At 56.9% G+C, this 16824-nt stretch overlaps 3 non-coding genes across 3 annotated transcripts; all 3 read right to left on the reverse strand.

Annotated features, from left to right (window-relative positions):
• Window positions 1-1514: 1514 nt before the first annotated feature.
• Window positions 1515-1588, reverse strand: TRNAN-GUU (transfer RNA asparagine (anticodon GUU)). Its single transcript has one exon. It is a non-coding gene; the product is annotated as a tRNA-Asn (tRNA).
• An 11504-nt stretch (window positions 1589-13092) lies between these two features.
• Window positions 13093-13164, reverse strand: TRNAH-GUG (transfer RNA histidin (anticodon GUG)). Its single transcript has one exon. It is a non-coding gene; the product is annotated as a tRNA-His (tRNA).
• A 551-nt stretch (window positions 13165-13715) lies between these two features.
• Window positions 13716-13789, reverse strand: TRNAN-GUU (transfer RNA asparagine (anticodon GUU)). The gene has a single exon. It is a non-coding gene; the product is annotated as a tRNA-Asn (tRNA).
• Window positions 13790-16824: the final 3035 nt, after the last annotated feature.

The following is a 16824-nucleotide window of genomic DNA, read 5'->3' on the forward strand; positions in this document are numbered from 1 at the left end:
GCAGCAGACACACTGATTCCCCCAGAAGGTCTATAGCTCACTGTGAGCTCAGAAGCTCTCATTTTCCCATTTTCCTTTGGCTTTTCCACGTTTTTCCATCAGGCAGATGCTGCCCGAGCACCAGCTGCCCCAGCCTTCCTGGAGCAGATACTTCCTAGACAGCCTTGCCTCCTCCAGGCAGCCCCGCACAAGGCGCTCACCACAGCTGTGCACAGTGGGGCAGCTGCTGGCAAAACCTGCTGCCTCACAGCTCCTCTCACTCTGCAGGCAAGTTGGAAAGGCAGCTTCCCCCTGCCATGGAGCGTGTCCTTCCCACTATGAGCCTACAGCTAGGCCAGAAGAGCAATAAAGAGGTCAAGCGTGGGGCCTCAGGGAAGTCACGTGCTCCCGGTGAAGCAAAGGACATCCTCTTTCTCCCTGCAAAGAGCTGGTGCTCCTGGGTCCCTAGGGAGTGGGATGGCAGTTGCTGTTTGGCTGGGCTCGCAGGGTGCTTTGAGGTGGAGCTGAGAGTCCTCCTCTTGCAACATGGGGAGCAGGGACAAGAGAAAGGGGATCTGAAAAGCTGGCTGCTTTGCAGGCAGACTCATCAGTATTCAAGCTTTGTCTTGAATGCTTTCCCAGAGCCCGGCACAGCTCCCACAGCAGACCCCCAGGAGACGCCCCTGCACAATCATGAGACACCAGGAAGTCATTTGAGGCATGAGCCCCTTGAATGGTAGGAGCAGACAGCGCAGCACAGCTCGTACCTCCTTCCCAGGCCACAGCTTTTTTGAAACAGACGGCACTGGCCCATCTCTGCACATGCCTCCCTTGTCTTTTGAAACTCTCCTCTCCTCCCAGTGGCTTGTGCAAAACCTTTGCCGTGACTCAGATTCGAACCGAGGTTGCTGCGGCCACAACGCAGAGTACTAACCACTATACGATCACAGCTGCCCATGTGCTTGCCTTTCCTCCTTGGGCGCCATTTCCTTCCTGACCTTGCAGAAATACCAGTTCCATCATGTTCCCTTGGAACCACCCTCAACTGCCAGGACAGCACCGCATGCCAGGAGAAGGAGCACAACAGGAGTCCTGTCTCTTGGAGGATGCCTCTTACCTAAGAGAGGCTCAAAATCTTATCGCAAGGCACAAAGATGACCAAGTGCTTCCTTCTCTGGGAAACTCCTCCTCCTCCACAGCCTGCTCTCAGCATCCTCAGCATCTGGTGGCCCCCACAAGTCCTCAGCAGCAGAGTATCATGTCTCTTGTGGGCAAGTCTAGTCCACTCAGACAACATCAGTTCTCGGGACCTCTCTCTCTTGTGTCCAGCACATGCACAAACTGTAGGCATTGACGTGGACAAGGATATCACGTTTTGATTAACTGACTAGGGAAATGTTCCGGAAGCAGAGTGGGACTGTACGGGAGGGGTCCAGTTTCAGGTCCTTTAGCATGCAGAGGCAGGCTCACTGCAAAGTGCCCCAAGAGCAGCAGCCCTTTTGTGGCAGAAAGAGAAGGGTCCACGAAAAGCAGGTCGTCCCTGGGTGGGCTCGAACCACCAGCCTCCCGGTTAACAGCCGAGCGCGCTCTCCCATTGCGCCACAGAGACCCCAGCAGTGCTGTCTGCGAGGCCATCCCAGCCCCGGGAGCTGAGGGACAGGCAGTGCCCGTGATGTGCGACCCTACCCCGAGAGGCAGGGAAAGGCCGAGCCAGAGCCGCACTCTCACTGCTGTGCCCCGGGGATCAAATCCCAGCCTTTTCCAGGGTCGAGGGACCACCCTGGGAAGGATGAGACCATGTCGGTCCTGGACACCCTGCTGGCCACAGCTGCCTTGCACAGCTGCTTGGGTCACAGTGGCACATGCCACATCACAGCCACAGATGCCACTTCACAAATGTCATCGCCCTTGCCCTTTCATGGGGAGCGCAGCTACAAAGGGCAGGCCAAAGGAATGCTAGCCCTATATTCACATTGATTCTAGGACCTTTCTGCCAATGTGGCGCTTTCTTTACCCGCTCCCTGCAGAAGTTACCAATGATCACAGGCCAGGCCATGGGCAGTCAAGCTGCTGGCTGCTGGGTGAAGAGGCAGGGCGCAGGACCGCTTCCAGCAGGAGTAGCCAGCTAGCGGCCTGCACGTCCGGGCGCTTGCAGCCCAGCCCGGTAGCCAGAGCTGCACAGAACCTCTGCTAGGCACCTCAGCAAGGACATCTACATGGACCCATGGCAGGGGCCATCTTCTCTCCAAGTTCCCTGCTCTCCCCAGAACTGCAGCCATCCTCACCACCAGGTCCCTAGAGGGGATGCAGCCAACCTCCTGTGCTTAGGAAACCCCTGAGCCCTGGGTGCACACTAACCACAAGGCCCAGCCACACAGCTGAGGACAATCAAACCTCCCAGCTGCTGAGCAGGCTCTCCTACTTAAAGCCCCTTCAAGCTCAGGCATCCCCATGATTTGTCTCTGGTGTCCTGGCTCTGCCCCTTGCTCAGAGATGCCACCCTTCTTCCTGACTTGTTTTAGAGCTGCTGGATCCCCTCCTTCCTTGCTTCTCCTGACAAAAGGCCCCTTGGGCCCCTCACTGGAGAGCTGCGCGCAGCCCTGGCCTTCAGAGGGGAAATGCTGCCTGTTCCCTGCACAGCTGCCCACGATGGCAGCCCTCGCAGCCGTGTGCCTCTATGGGCTGTCCCAGCACTGGTGCAGTGGAGTGGACCAGAGCGGGTTTTGTAGATCAAGGGCTGGGGGAGCTGCCTCTTTCACGAGCACTGAGGCTGCTGCGTCCCTTTGAGAGGTTCTGCGCTGTCTTCTGTTGCTCCTCACCCTGCTTTGTCAGGGAGTGAAACTTGCCTAGGCTTGAGCATCATGAGGAAGGCTCACACTTGGGGAGTTTGCTTTGCAGCTGTAGCAAAAGGGGGCTGAGGAAGAGCCTGGCAGGCCTGTGTGACCCCTGCTGCTGCCTGGCTCTTCTGCATGGGCTGCTCTTGCCTGGCTGCCGTGGCCCTTGCTGTGTGCCATGGCCGTGCAGGTGAGGAGCTCTGTGGCACGGGTCTTCAAGTGGCCCAAAGAAAAGGGTCCTGGATTAAACTACAGCTTCTTCCAGCTGAGGGGGAAAATGTTAATGTGTTTTCTTTTTATGTTCCACCCCCCCCCCCACAACTTTTTAAATTCTTCTCATCCTTGGTGAGGGTTTTGGGAGCCAGAAACTCACTCCTTGGGAAGTCTGATCTGTGTTCCAGTGCTTTGAAAAAGCTCAAGGTTTTAAAAGGAGAGCAAGCACTGGAACAGAGAGTCCTTTTGGCCTCCTTGTCCTTTGCAGCGAGCTAGTGTCAAGGCTCCTTTGCTGAGGTGCCTCCCTGCCTTCAGTATGGGACCTCGTAGCGGGTGGCGCTAAATGCTGAGGTACAGCTGCCTAGTGGCCCTTAAAGCTACCACTCCTTAACTCCCCAGGGGAAGCCTGGTGTGTGTGTTTGTGTGTAGGACTCAGAGGCCATGTACTGCCTGCCTGGTCCTTGAAGGGGTTAGCATCTGCCCCTGATGAACTGCCTTGTCTTCTCCTGCTTTTCCTGATTGGTGCCTGCGGTCTTCCCCTCGCAAGGGTCCTGCAGTGTGTTCCTGGGCCACGCTCTGTTGCTGGGGGCAGGAGGGAGCCTGGGTGGTTGGCTCTCAGCCTTACCGCTAGGCCTGGGAGGGACAAGGGGTGAGGGGAAGCACAGGAAGTGTGGGATAGGTGGGTAGACTGTGAGGTGGATGGAGGACTGGCTGGATGGCAGAGCTCTGAGGGTTGTGATAAATGGGGCTGAGTGTAGTTGGAGGCCTGTGGCCAGTGGTGTCCCCCAAGGGTCAGTACTGGGCCCGGTGCTGTTCAAAGTATTCATCAATGACTTGGATGAGGGGACAGAGGGGCACCCTCAGCAAGTCTGCGGATGATACCAAACTGGGCGGAGTGGCTGACACTGTAGAGGCCTGTGCTGCCCTTCTGAGGGACCTGGACAGGTTGGAGAGCTGGGCACATAGGAACCTCATGATGTTCAACAAGGGCAAGCGCAGCTGCAGGAGGAATGACCTCGGGGTAGCAGGACGGTTTAGGGGTCGGCCTGCTGGAAAGCAGCCCTGTGCAAAGGGATTTGGGATTTCTGGTAGGCAAAAAGTTAACCATGAGGCAGCAATGTGCCCTTGTGACCAAGAAGGCCAATGGGATTGTGGCCTCCAGGAGGAGGAGTTTTGGCAGCAGGCTGAGGGAAGTGATCCTATTCCTGGCCCTCTCCAGAGCTCTGATGAGGCGGCACCTGCAATATCGTGTGCAGGTCTGGGTTCCCCAGTACAGAGGGATGTGGAATTTGTAGCTGGCTAAGTGCCAGCAACGTATCGTGATGGCCTAGCAGTTCCAGGGTGTCCTTGGATAAGGAATGCTTCCTGTTTTAATGGCCCGCCCAGGTCAGTGAAGTGACCTGCCCCAGTCAGGGTACCTCAGGGCCATGGCGCTCGCCGCAGCATAGCGTGACGTGGTAGCAGGAGCCCCAAACAGCCCCTGCACGTGGCCTTGGCCGAGGATGGCAGAGCCTGGCAGGGTGGGTGGCAGGGGTGGCGGGATGCCTGGCAGCCCCTTGGTGACACGGGCTGGGGTCACAGTGGCACATGCTGCATCACAGCCACAGCTGCCACCCTATAAATGCGGCTGCCTCGGCCCCTCCGCGCACTTCCCTGTGAGGCCAGGGCTAGCCCAGCTACTGGGACTGCTCTTGCCACTGCTCTTCTCCAGAGGAGCTGCTTTGCAGTGCAGAGGAGAGGACGAAGGGAGGCTGCGCGACAGCGCTACCGCCTGCCTAGGGGAGTGCGAGGAGGAGGAGGCGGCCACTGAGAGCACCACTTGGCTGCTCACACTCCTGCTCCAGGGCCTCACTGAGCGTGAGGGGCCACCAGCATGGACTTCCTGTGGCCAAGCATGTTTCCAACGCTCCGCAATCTCACCCGACATGGTAAGGCTTGGTCATGGTAATGGCAATTCCAGAAAACTTGAGACCATGTCAGCTGGGAGAGAGTCAGGGAAATGCTGGCATCCGGGGATGGGGTTTGGACAGGGGAAGGTGGGTGCTGTCTGCTCCTCCCTTGCTGGCCCGTGGCACATTGGGCAGCCGGGACTCCTGCAGGGGAGACACCTGCGGCTTCCCTCGGCCTGTCCCACTCCTGTGGGCTGTGCCCCATCCTCTTGCTGCTCTGCAGAGCTATTGCCCGTTTCCCCATGGGCTGGCTCAGCCTTGGCCAGCCACACTTCAACCAGGGGGGATAGGAGCCCTGCTTAGAAAGGGCCCAAGCGGTCCTTGTGGTGTCTGCGCAGCCCAGCCCTGCGGCTCCCGTGCCGTGGAGCACTTGTCCTGTGGTGAACCGGGGTAATGGAATGGTTCATCTCACCTCCTTGGTGAGCAGGGTGCGGACCGCTTGTGAGCCTGCCCACCTGGAGTGTGACACCTCTTTGCCTTGCTTTCCAGAGATTGTCACCATTTGGAGTAGCGTATGCGACTTCATTCAAGAGTACTTGGTACCCAACAAGGTGGGTCTTGTGTCCTCTTTGTCCCCTGAGGAATCCCGCAAGCTTTGCCTTGTCCACACATCTGTGGCCGTGGAGTGGCCATCCTTGATTCCCTGCCCTGAGAAGAGCAACTGTCCCCTCGCAGGGCACTGCCCTTGACAAGTGTTCCACAGAGCAACGTCTCTGGTATGGGAGCTAACCAGGGAAGTCTCCATAAGGGAGAAAAGTGTGTTTCTGCCCTTTCTGGGTCCTCTCTAACCTCCAGGCCCGGCATGGAAGGACTAAGGTCTGAGACCCTTGGCCTTTGCATGCGAAGGCTGGGCACGGCACCCCGTGACATGTTCTGGCACGTCATGGGTCAGTTTCCTCTTCTCCGGGTTGCTGATGCTTGTTCCTTTTCTTCTGCACTTCCCAGGGTGTCCGGCTGCTAGGAGTGGGGACATTCTATGTCCTCGAAGGCTCCCAATGCACTGTGAATGGCGAGGTTTTCACTGTACACCGACCCATGTTTCGGTTCTCTGACGTTTTGGCCAAGGAATGTTATCTCAGCGGTGCTCAGGAAGATATTCCGAGTAAGAAGACAAACTAAAACCTTTGCCTGCCCTTGCGCCGAGCTTGAGGAGCATGCACTTCCCCAAGACCTGCACCTGTTGGCCCCTGTCTTTCTGCCCTCTTTGTAAAGAGATCCTTTCAGATGCTTCGTTTCCTCTTTTTGTTCCTGTGCTGGCAAAATCACAGATGCCCTGTGAGCACCTCCATTTGCTAAGTGCTCTGAGCCTTCCAAGAATGGACTCCATAAGGCGCTCCTAAGAGCACTTTAGCAGATCACTCGACACTGCTGGTCCACAGCAGGCTCTTTTGAGAGAAGGTGCCCTGACCATGTTAGGGGAGCCTTCCACCACGCTGCAGAGCTGACTTTGTTGCTCTTTTGCTGCTCCCTAGGTGATGTGAGGATCGTATCTCTGAGAAATGACGATCTAGCCGCGTGCATCCGCATGCCTTTTGCAGTGGTGCAAGGGTGCTTGCAGGAGACGGCAATAGCCTTCTTCCAGGCCATTTGCAAAGGAAAGCCCGTGGACTTTGTCTTTAGCACGATTGGCATTCTGTCCATCCGAAACATGGAGGTGATAATGAGATTTTATGATGACTTCCTGCTCAGTGTGGACCGCACCGGAAAGCTGCTGCAAGCTCTTTGTGCAGTAAGTCGCTCACTTCCCGGTGCTACACCATGGTTTCTTGCCCCCTGTCAAAAGATGACTGGGGTGATCTCTGTGGACCTGCCAGGACCTTCCTGGCCAGTGGGACAGTCCTGCTCTCCAGCCAGGCCAGCTGTCTCTGGCATCCTTCTCTCCTACACAGTGGTACAGGAGACGTAGGGGAGCATAGGCAGAGCTGCCCTGGGTTAGGAAAAGGCTCTGCTAGACCAGCAGCTGGTCTCGTTTCTGGGGAAAGAGTCTATGATGCAGGGAGGTGGAGGTGCCATTACCCAAATGTTTGCCCCGAGCAGCCCTTTGCAGAGTCCTTGCAGGTGTGGCAGCAGGAATGGGGCTTTTCAGTCCCTTGCCTGCATCCACGCACTGCTTGGCGTGGTCACCTTGTCCCGGCCAGCCTCCTCCTGCCAGCCCAGTCTCCTGCCCCAGCTCTCCCGTGGGGCCGTGCCTGAGCGCAGCGTGCAGAAACCCTGGCTGGCTGATGCCTTTCCTCTCCCGAGCCCGACTTCTGCAGTAACAAAGAAGGGGCTGCCTCATGGGCTGCCCTGCCCTTGCAAAACACCTGGCAATGTTGCTCCTGGTTCTCAAGTCTGAGCTTTGCAGCTTCTGCTTGTCCCGCTGAGGGCTCACCTTCCTCTGTGTCTGTTTCAGAGCCCAGAGACAAGACACCTGGTGGTGCCAGCAAGCGGAGGTGCGGCTTTTCGCCTGGGTACCAACAGTGTCTTCGTGTTGCCACAGTACGTTTGCTTCTCAGCTCCTACTGCCTCTTGCGAGATGGTCTCCGGGGGAGGAGAGGAGGAGGCCAGCAGGAGGCCTCCATGCAGGCCAGGAGGGCACTTCCTCCCGATTAGGATGGGGACCCCTTGGCAGCCACTGCTGGGGCTTCTTGTGTGCTCGCAGGCTGTGCACGTGTGCACCGTGTCTCTCTGGTTCCTCACAGGGTTCTCCAGGGAGTTGCGTACTGTGCTTTGGAAAGCTATGGCCTTGACAGGCCTCCCCAAATATCTCTGTGCACAGACTGGGAATGCAAGTGGCAAAGGGCAAGTGGTGCCTTTTCTCCAGCCCATCTTCCTTTCCTTTCCAGACTGGACTTGAAGCTTCCATCGGATTATCCAGATATGGACTCTCCCTCCAAGAGATCCCTGGAAGTCCCTGAAGAAGAAGAGAGGGACAGAAAAGGTAATGTCACAGCTGACTTGAGAGAGAGCGGGGGTGCACATGGGAGCAGGTGTTCGTGCGGGAGATCCCTTTGTCCTCAGCAGGAGGTGGTTGGTGCCCTGGTCACCACGTGGTGCCTGGGAGAGTAGATGGCCTCTTGTTGCTTCAATGTACCCCTCGCTGCACGTCTCAAGTGACTCTCCCTCTTGATCAAATGCTCACAAAGACACTTGCTGAAGACTCTTCCCTTCTCGCTTCCAGACAGTGCGGATGTCCCTGCTCCAGAAAAGCCTTCACCACCCGCTGGCCGGAAAAAGAAGAAGGGGCGGAAAAGCAAGCGCAGCAAGTCATTGGGCAGGTGAGCCTCTTGGAGAAAAGGCTGAGGTGCCTGGAGTTCTTGGGAGGAGCGCTTTCTTCTGTTCACTCTCAGAATGAAATCTGAAGGGTGGCCAACACGTCTTTGCGTGACTTCATGTCTGCACGCTGGCCGCAAGCACGTGGCCGGCTTCTGCCAGGCTCTTGTGTCAGCTTCTCTCTGGTGCCTTTTTTGTTTCCTGGACTGAGAGGCCAGCCTCTTGGCAGGTCTTGATGATCTTAAAGCTTGGACTGGATAACCTTGGAGGTCTCTTGCAAGCATACTGATTCTATGTATCTATGGTCCTCTTCCTCCAGAGGCTCTCGGAAGGCCCCCAAAGTCCAGGAGGTGAAGGACAGAGGAAAGCAAACTGAGGGAAAAGGTAATGCCACAGCTCAGCGGTGAGGCAGGGGTGTTGCTCTTCCTTTGGGCCTCCGCAGTAGCTGACTGGAGCCAAGCTTAAAATGCAGTCGTAGCCTGCATCACTTGTGCCTCTGCACGGGCATGAGAGGAGATCTCAAGGCACTGTTCCTGGAAGCTGCCTCAGGGCAGTCCAGCAGCACCAAGTGCAACTGCCCCTGCTGAGGAGAACTTTGCCTGGGATGTCTGTGCCCAGCTCTAGCTTGCAAGCTGCTGCTTTGTCACAGGAGTGTGTGTGCTGTGTGTGTGCTGTGCAGGGGCAGTATGAATTCAGGGGGATGCCCCAGGAGGCTGCATGGGGTCCAAAGGCTGCCTCGAGCGGCCAGCAGCAGCAGGTTCTACCTTTTACTGGGAACCAGCTGGACAGGATCGCGTGTGAGCAAGGCCCTAAGACTTCCTTGGAGCAGAGCTCTAAGGCCACGGGAACACTTGAGCCAGCACTGGAACACAGCAACATGTCCTCCTTGTTCATATGCTCCCAAGGATGCTTGCTGAAGGGTCTTCTGCCTTCCTACTTGCAGGGAATGCTCCTGCTGGGCGCCTGCTCTCTCGGCAAAGGGTTCCTTTGCCCGTGCTACCTGGGGCCTGCTCGAAGGCAGACAAAGAAGGGAAAGCTTGGGGAAGCAAGACCCCTTCCAGGTGAGGCTCTAGGAGAAAATGACAGGGTGACCTTGTGCTCTTGGGATTCTGTGAGGATGTTGTTTCCATCCTACACGCTGTTGGTGTGAGCTCCCAAAGGTTGTCAGCCTGTGTCCCAAAGACTGAGGTATATTCCAGAGGGATTCCAGAAGTGGAGGGCATTCTTCTGCTCCTCTCCGGAACTCTGGCAGCAGTGTTATATGAAAGAGTTTCCAGAGTTATGTGAAAGCCAGGAGATCTTCCTCATCAAGTGGAAGGCTTTTTTCCCCTATTTTTTTAGATTGCACTCAATTAAGCAGAAGCCTGTCCTTTCCTCCTAATCTTGATGGTGGAGGGAAGGGCAGCTGCTGTCCAGTACAGGAGGAGGGGCAGAGAGAGCTAAAAGCTGGGACTGCTTTCCTGCCTCATACCCTTCCTCCTCTCCAACACTGTGTCCCCTACTATTAGTCCAGTTTCTCCCAAAAAACGGATGCTCTCGCATCACCTCATGGCCTTTAGTACCTGTGGCAGGAGGTGGCCAATGGACTCTGCAGGGTTGGACAGTTGTAAAGGTGGCCCTGGGTTTCTTGTGGTGCCATCCAGAGCAGGTTCACACCTGGGCACCCGGAGCCTTCCTTTGGGCCTCACGTGAGTGCTACAGCTCCAGGGCTTCTCCCTGCACTGTTCATGTCATCACAGGGACTCAACTGTGCCAATGCTCCCACTGAGATCCCTCTGTTGAGGAGGCCTGGGCTGGGTGAACCAGCTGCCAGGGAGCAGCACATGGAGAAGAGTCTCCTCCGGAACTCACATCTCACTCGGCTTGTGTGTTTTAGCCTGCTGAAAACAACTGCAGAGAGGTCTGCCAAGGCGGAAGAGGCTGGCGAGCAGGAGGCCCCTCTTCAAACCACCTATCGAGCTGCTCGTCGTGTGTGCAGACACCTGACAAGGGCAGACCAGGTAAGCAGGGGAGCTGAGTTGTGCAGTCTCCCTGCCTGGTGCAGTGGTTCTCATGGTGTGGTGTAGGCTCAGCAAGTGGCAAGTGTTCTGGAGGACACGCAGGCCCTGCACTTGATGGCTTCTCCAGTGCTGAGGGTTGACAGCAACTGAGGGTGGTTAATAGTGGCCTCCAATATGTCCTCTGGTGCCAATGCAGGTGTGGCAGCATCTTAGCTCCCTGCCCGAGCAACACAAGCCACATCCGCCAGTGCCCTCGCCTGGGGAAGAAGGGAGGATGGCTGCCCGCCTGCGCAGAGCGGAGAAGATCCTCAGCAAGCCGCAGAGCAGGCCGCGGCTGCACAAAGAGTAAGTGAGCACCCGCCCTGGCCCTGGCCTGGAAATCTTGACCCCCAGCAGCGGTGTGAGCTGTGAGGAAGCCCAGACTGAGCTCTGGGGCTGGCTATGCCCAATGGTATCCCCCCCATTTACATGGCATGGCAATGACCTGTATGCCAGGCATCCCCAAGGTGCATGGCAAGTCCGGGGCTCTGGGTACCATTAGGAGCGTGTGCGCAGCGGCTTTTCCTTGCTCTTGCAGGCAGCTCTCTGTACAAGCCACCCACACCCTGCAGCTCCTAGAAACTTACCAGCTGCATCGGGACAAGTGGAAACGCAGGGTAGAGTTGAATCGGTGGCTGAATTCTGAAGAGAAGCACTTCCTCTGGTAAATTGCTTCCCCTTCCCCTCTGCTAGGCTTCCCTCCACACCCAGCAGCACCCACCGGAAGGGGCCTTTGCATGGCAGTCCTCGTGGGAGCGCAACAGCCTGTGGAGGCTGCGGCCTGTGGCCTGGCACGTTCCAGGGCAGGGCTAGTTCTTGGGCACCCCGGGGTAGAGTTTCCACCTGTCCCCAGACCCATGTGGCTGCCAGAGATGAAAGGACACCGCAGGCTTTTGGCTCTCCCTTTTTTCTGCCAGACACCTCAGCCTTTTCTAACCCAGCCTGCTCACCCATCCCTCTTGCCCTGTGACTCTGTGTCAGTTGGGGCCACAGCCTGCAGCCTTTCTGTGCCCTTCCCCCTATGCCTACAGCCAAGCGGTTCCTTTTTCATGTCCTAGCCATGGGCAGCAGATGACCCTGTGGGCTCAAAGGGAGAGGTACCAGGACTTGCTGGCTGCGCAGAAGAAACGTGAGCTCCATGGCGCAGTCAGGAACGATGACGCTGAGCTGCCTCCCTTGAAGCCACAAACATCTTAAACTGTTTATTAAAATCGATTGAAATGGTTAAATAGTAGTGATGTGTGCTCATAGCCCGAGTAACCATCGTGTGCCTCACGAAAGATGGTGCTGCAGGAAAGAGGAAGGGTGGAGCTGTTAAGCCCCATGTGCTCCACTGCAGATATTCCTAGAGCCAGGAGAGGAAAAGGGCCAGGCACAGACCACAGCACAGGAACATGTGTGCCACAGAGTGGGTGTGCATGCACAGCACCTCCTGACCTGCTGTCAGGCCAGTGCCACTCACACATACACATGCACGTGTCCCTTGGTCATTCCCCTCCATAGGGGGCACTCGCATAAGGGTGAGACACGCTGGCTGCTCTTTTTTGCACAAGGCGAGAGGAAAGCGCTTGAGGGGCCAGGCTCCTGCTGATGAGCCCTGGTGGTCACAGGCCAAGAGGTTTGCTTGTGGGCTCCATGCCACCTGTCCAGGAGTGCTCCAGTGGTGCAGTGGACCTGGGCACACTACATAGAGAGCAGTGAGGAAGCAGGGAAGGGGTGCAGAGTGGGTGAGTTCAAGCCTCAGCTGCAGCAGGGGCTTTGGGACAAACAGGGATTTTCCTACCCTTGGGCAGGGCAGCTTTCTAGTAGTAAGATCTGTTGCCATACAGCCCTGCTGGGAACTGTCAAGCCACATGCCATAGAGTGGAAGCAGCAGCACTCAAGACTGTGGCAGTCTTGAGCTGGGCTCTGCTCCCATAGCACTCAGTTCAGGACCCCAAAGACATAGCTGGACTCTTCTCCCCTCTCTGCAGCAGACACACTGATTCCCCCAGAAGGTCTATAGCTCACTGTGAGCTCAGAAGCTCTCATTTTCCCATTTTCTTGTGGCTTTTCCACGTTTTTCCATCAGGCAGATGCTGCCCGAGCACCACCTGCCCCAGCCTTCCTGGGGCAGATACTTCCTAGACAGCCTTGCCTCCTCCAGGCAGCCCCGCACAAGGCGCTCACCACAGCTGTGCACAGTGGGGCAGCTGCTGGCAAAACCTGCTGCCTCACAGCTCCTCTCACTCTGCAGGCAAGTTGGAAAGGCAGCTTCCCCCTGCCATGGAGCGTGTCCTTCCCACTATGAGCCTACAGCTAGGCCAGAAGAGCAATAAAGAGGTCAAGCGTGGGGCCTCAGGGAAGTCACGTGCTCCCGGTGAAGCAAAGGACATCCTCTTTCTCCCTGCAAAGAGCTGGTGCTCCTGGGTCCCTAGGGAGTGGGATGGCAGTTGCTGTTTGGCTGGGCTCGCAGGGTGCTTTGAGGTGGAGCTGAGAGTCCTCCTCTTGCAACATGGGGAGCAGGGACAAGAGAAAGGGGATCTGAAAAGCTGGCTGCTTTGCAGGCAGACTCATCAGTATTCAAGCTTTGTCTTGAATGCTTTCCCAGAGCCCGGCACAGCTCCCACAGCAGACCCCCAGGAGACGCCCTGCACAATCATGAGACACCAGGAAGTCATTTGAGGCATGAGCCCCTTGAATGGTAGGAGCAGACAGCGCAGCACAGCTCGTACCTCCTTCCCAGGCCACAGCATTTTGGAAACAGACGGCACTGGCCCATCTCTGCACATGCCTCCCTTGTCTTTTGAAACTCTCCTCTCCTCCCAGTGGCTTGTGCAAAACCTTTGCCGTGACTCGGATTCGAACCGAGGTTGCTGCGGCCACAACGCAGAGTACTAACCACTATACGATCACAGCTGCCCATGTGCTTGCCTTTCCTCCTTGGGCGCCATTTCCTTCCTGACCTTGCAGAAATACCAGTTCCATCATGTTCCCTTGGAACCACCCTCAACTGCCAGGACAGCACCGCATGCCAGGAGAAGGAGCACAACAGGAGTCCTGTCTCTTGGAGGATGCCTCTTACCTAAGGGAGGCTCAAAATCTTATCGCAAGGCACAAAGATGACCAAGAGAAGTGCTTCCTTCTCTGGGAGACTCTTCCTCCCCCTCCTCCACAGCCTGCTCTCAGCATCCTCAGCATCTGGTGGCCCCCACAAGTCCTCGGCAGCAGAGTATCATGTCTCTTGTGGGCAAGTCTAGTCCACACGTGCACAAACTGTAGGCATTGACGTGAACAAGAAAATCACCTTGGGATTAACTGACTAGGGAAATGTTCGGGTAGCAGAGTGGGACTGTACGGGAGGGGTCCAGTTTCAGGTCCTTTAGCACGCAGAGGCAGGCTCACTGCAAAGAGCCCCAAGAGCAGCAACCCTTTTGTGGCAGAAAGAGAAGGGTCCACGAAAAGCAGGTCGTCCCTGGGTGGGCTCGAACCACCAGCCTCCCGGTTAACAGCCGAGCGCGCTCTCCCATTGCGCCACAGAGACCCCAGCAGTGCTGCCTGCGAGGCCATCCCAGCCCCGGGAGCTGAGGGACAGGCAGTGCCCGTGATGTGCGGCCCTACCCCGAGAGGCAGGGAAAGGCCGAGCCAGAGCCGCACTCTCACTGCTGTGCCCCGGGGATCAAATCCCAGCCTTTTCCAGGGCCGAGGGACCACCCTGGGAAGGATGAGACCATGTCGGTCCTGGACACCCTGCTGGCCACAGCTGCCTTGCACAGCTGCTTGGGTCACAGTGGCACATGCCACATCACAGCCACAGATGCCACCTCACAAATGTCATCATCCTGGCCCTTTCATGGGGAGTGCAGCTACAAAGGGCAGGCCAAAGGAATGCTAGCGCTATATTCACATTGATTCTAGGACATTTCTGCAAATGTGGCGCTTTCTTTACCCGCTCCCTGCAGAAGTTACCAACGATCACGGTGAAGGCCACGGGCAGTCAGGCTGCTGGCTGCTGGGTGAAGAGGCAGGGCGCAGGACCGGCTTCCAGCAGGGGCAGCCAGCCAGCGGCCTGCACATCCGGGCGCTTGCAGCCCAGCCCAGTAGCCAGAGCTGCACAGAACCTCTGCTCAGGCACCTCAGCAAGGACCCATTGCAGGGGCCATCTTCTCTCCAAGTTCCCTGCTCTCCCCAGAACTGCAGCCATCCTCACCACCAGGTCCCTAGAGGGGATGCAGCCAACCTCCTGTGCTTAGGAAACCCCTGAGCCCTGGGCCCACACTAACCATAAGGCCCAGCCACACAGCTGAGGACGATCAAACCTCCCAGCTGCTGAGCAGGCTCTCCTACTTAAAGCCCCTTCAACTCAGGCATCCCCATGATTTGTTTCTGGTGCTCTCACTCTGCGCCTTTGCTCAGATCTACCACCCTCCTTCCTGGCTTGCTTTAGAACTGCTGGATCCCCTCCTTCCTTGCTTCTCCTGACAAGAGGCCCCTTGGGCCCCTCACTGGAGAGCTGTGTGCAGCCCTGGCCTTCAGAGGGGAAATGCTGCCTGTGCCCTGCAGAGCTACCCAGGATGGCAGCTCACACAGCCCTCTGCCTCCATTAGCTGTCCCTGCCACAGAGGAGTGGAGCAGAGCAGATTTTATAAAGCAGGGACTGGAGTAGGTGTCTCTTCCGGGAGCACTGAGGCTACTGAGCCCCTTTGTGAGGTTCTGCGCTGTCTCTGGTCTCTCCTCGCCCTGCTATGCAGGGGAGTGAAACATGCCTGGGCTTGAGCATCATGAGGAAGGCTCACACTTGGGGAGTTTGCTTTGCAGCTGTAGCAAAAGGGGGCTGAGGAAGAGCCTGGCAGGCCTGTGTGATCCCTGCTGCTGCCTGGCTCTTCTGCATGGGCTGCTCTTGCCTGGCTGCCGTGGCCCTTGCTGTGTGCCATGACCGTGCAGGTGAGCAGTACTGTGGCATGGGTCTTCAAGTGACCCAAAGGGCCCTGGATTAAAATATAGCTTCTTCCAGCTGAGGGGGAAAATGTTAATGTGCGTGTGTTGGTTGTGTTTTTTTTTGTTTGTGTGTTTGTTTGTTTGTTTGTTTTATGTCCACCTCAACTTTTTAAGGTTGTCTCATCCTTGGTGAGGGCTTTGGGGGCCAGAAACTCCCTCCTTGGGAAGTCCAATCTGTGTTCCAGTGGTTGGAAAAAAGCTTGCGGTTTTAAGGGAGAGGAAGCACTGGAACAGAGAGTCCTTTTGACCTCCTTGTCCTTTGTAGTGAGCTAGTGTCAAGGCTCCTTTGCTGAGGTGCCTCCCTGCCTTCAGTATGGGACCTCGTAGCGGGTGGCACTAAATGCTGAGGTACAGCTGCCTAGTGGCCCTTAAAGCTACCACTCCTTAACTCCCCAGGGGAAGCCTGGTGTGTGTGTTTGTGTGTAGGACTCAGAGGCCATGTACTGCCTGCCTGGTCCTTGAAGGGGTTAGCATCTGCCCCTGATGAACTGCCTTGTCTTCTCCTGCTTTTCCTGATTGGTGCCTGTGGTCTTCCCCTCGCAAGGGTCCTGCAGTGTGCTCCTGGGCCACGCTCTGTTGCTGGGGGCAGGAGGGAGCCTGGGTGGCTGGCTCTCAGCCTTACCGCTAGGCCTGGGAGGGACAAGGGGTGAGGGGAAGCTCAGAAGTGTGGGGTAGGTGGGTAGACTGTGAGGTGGATGGAGGACTGGCTGGATGGCAGAGCTCTGAGGGTTGTGATAAATGGGGCTGAGTGTAGTTGGAGGCCTGTGGCCAGTGGTGTCCCCCAAGGTTCAGTACTGGGCCCAATGCTGTTCAAAGTATTCATCAATGACTTGGATGAGGGGACAGAGGGGCACCCTCAGCAAGTCTGCGGATGATACCAAACTGGGCGGAGTGGCCGACACTTTGGAGGATGCTTTTGCTGCCCTTCTGAGGGACCTGGACAGGTTGGAGAGCTGGGCACATAGGAACCTCATGATGTTCAACAAGGGCAAGCGCAGCTGGAGGAGGAATGACCTCGGGGTAGCAGGACGGTTTAGGGGTCGGCCTGCTGGAAAGCAGCCTTGTGCAAAGGGATTTGGGATTTCTGGTAGGCAACAAGTTAACCATGAGGCAGCAATGTGCCCTTGTGACCAAGAAGGCCAATGGGATTGTGGCCTCCAGGAGGAGGAGTTTTGGCAGCAGGCTGAGGGAAGTGATCTTATTCCTGGCCCTCTCCAGAGCTCTGATGAGGCGGCACCTGGAATATCATGTGCAGGTCTGGGCTCCCCAGTACAGAGGGATGTGGAATTTGTAGCTGGCTAAGTGCCAGCAACGTATCGTGATGGCCTAGCAGTTCCAGGGTGTCCTTGGATAAGGAATGCTTCCTGTTTTAATGGCCCGCCCAGGTCAGTGAAGTGACCTGCCCCAGTCAGGGTACCTCAGGGCCGTGGCGCTCACCACAGCATAGCGTGACGTGGTAGCAGGAGCCCCAAACAGCCCCTGCACGTGGCCTTGGCTGAGGATGGCAGAGCCTGGCAGGGTGGGTGGCAGGGGTGGCGGGATGCCTGGCAGCCCCTTGGTGACACGGGCTGGGGTTACAGT

Source organism: Tinamus guttatus, unplaced genomic scaffold (genome assembly GCF_059628265.1).
Source record: "Tinamus guttatus ecotype Peru unplaced genomic scaffold, ASM5962826v1 Tinamus_guttatus_pri_ptg000576l, whole genome shotgun sequence".
In the NCBI taxonomy this organism is placed as follows: Eukaryota; Metazoa; Chordata; class Aves; order Tinamiformes; family Tinamidae; genus Tinamus; species Tinamus guttatus.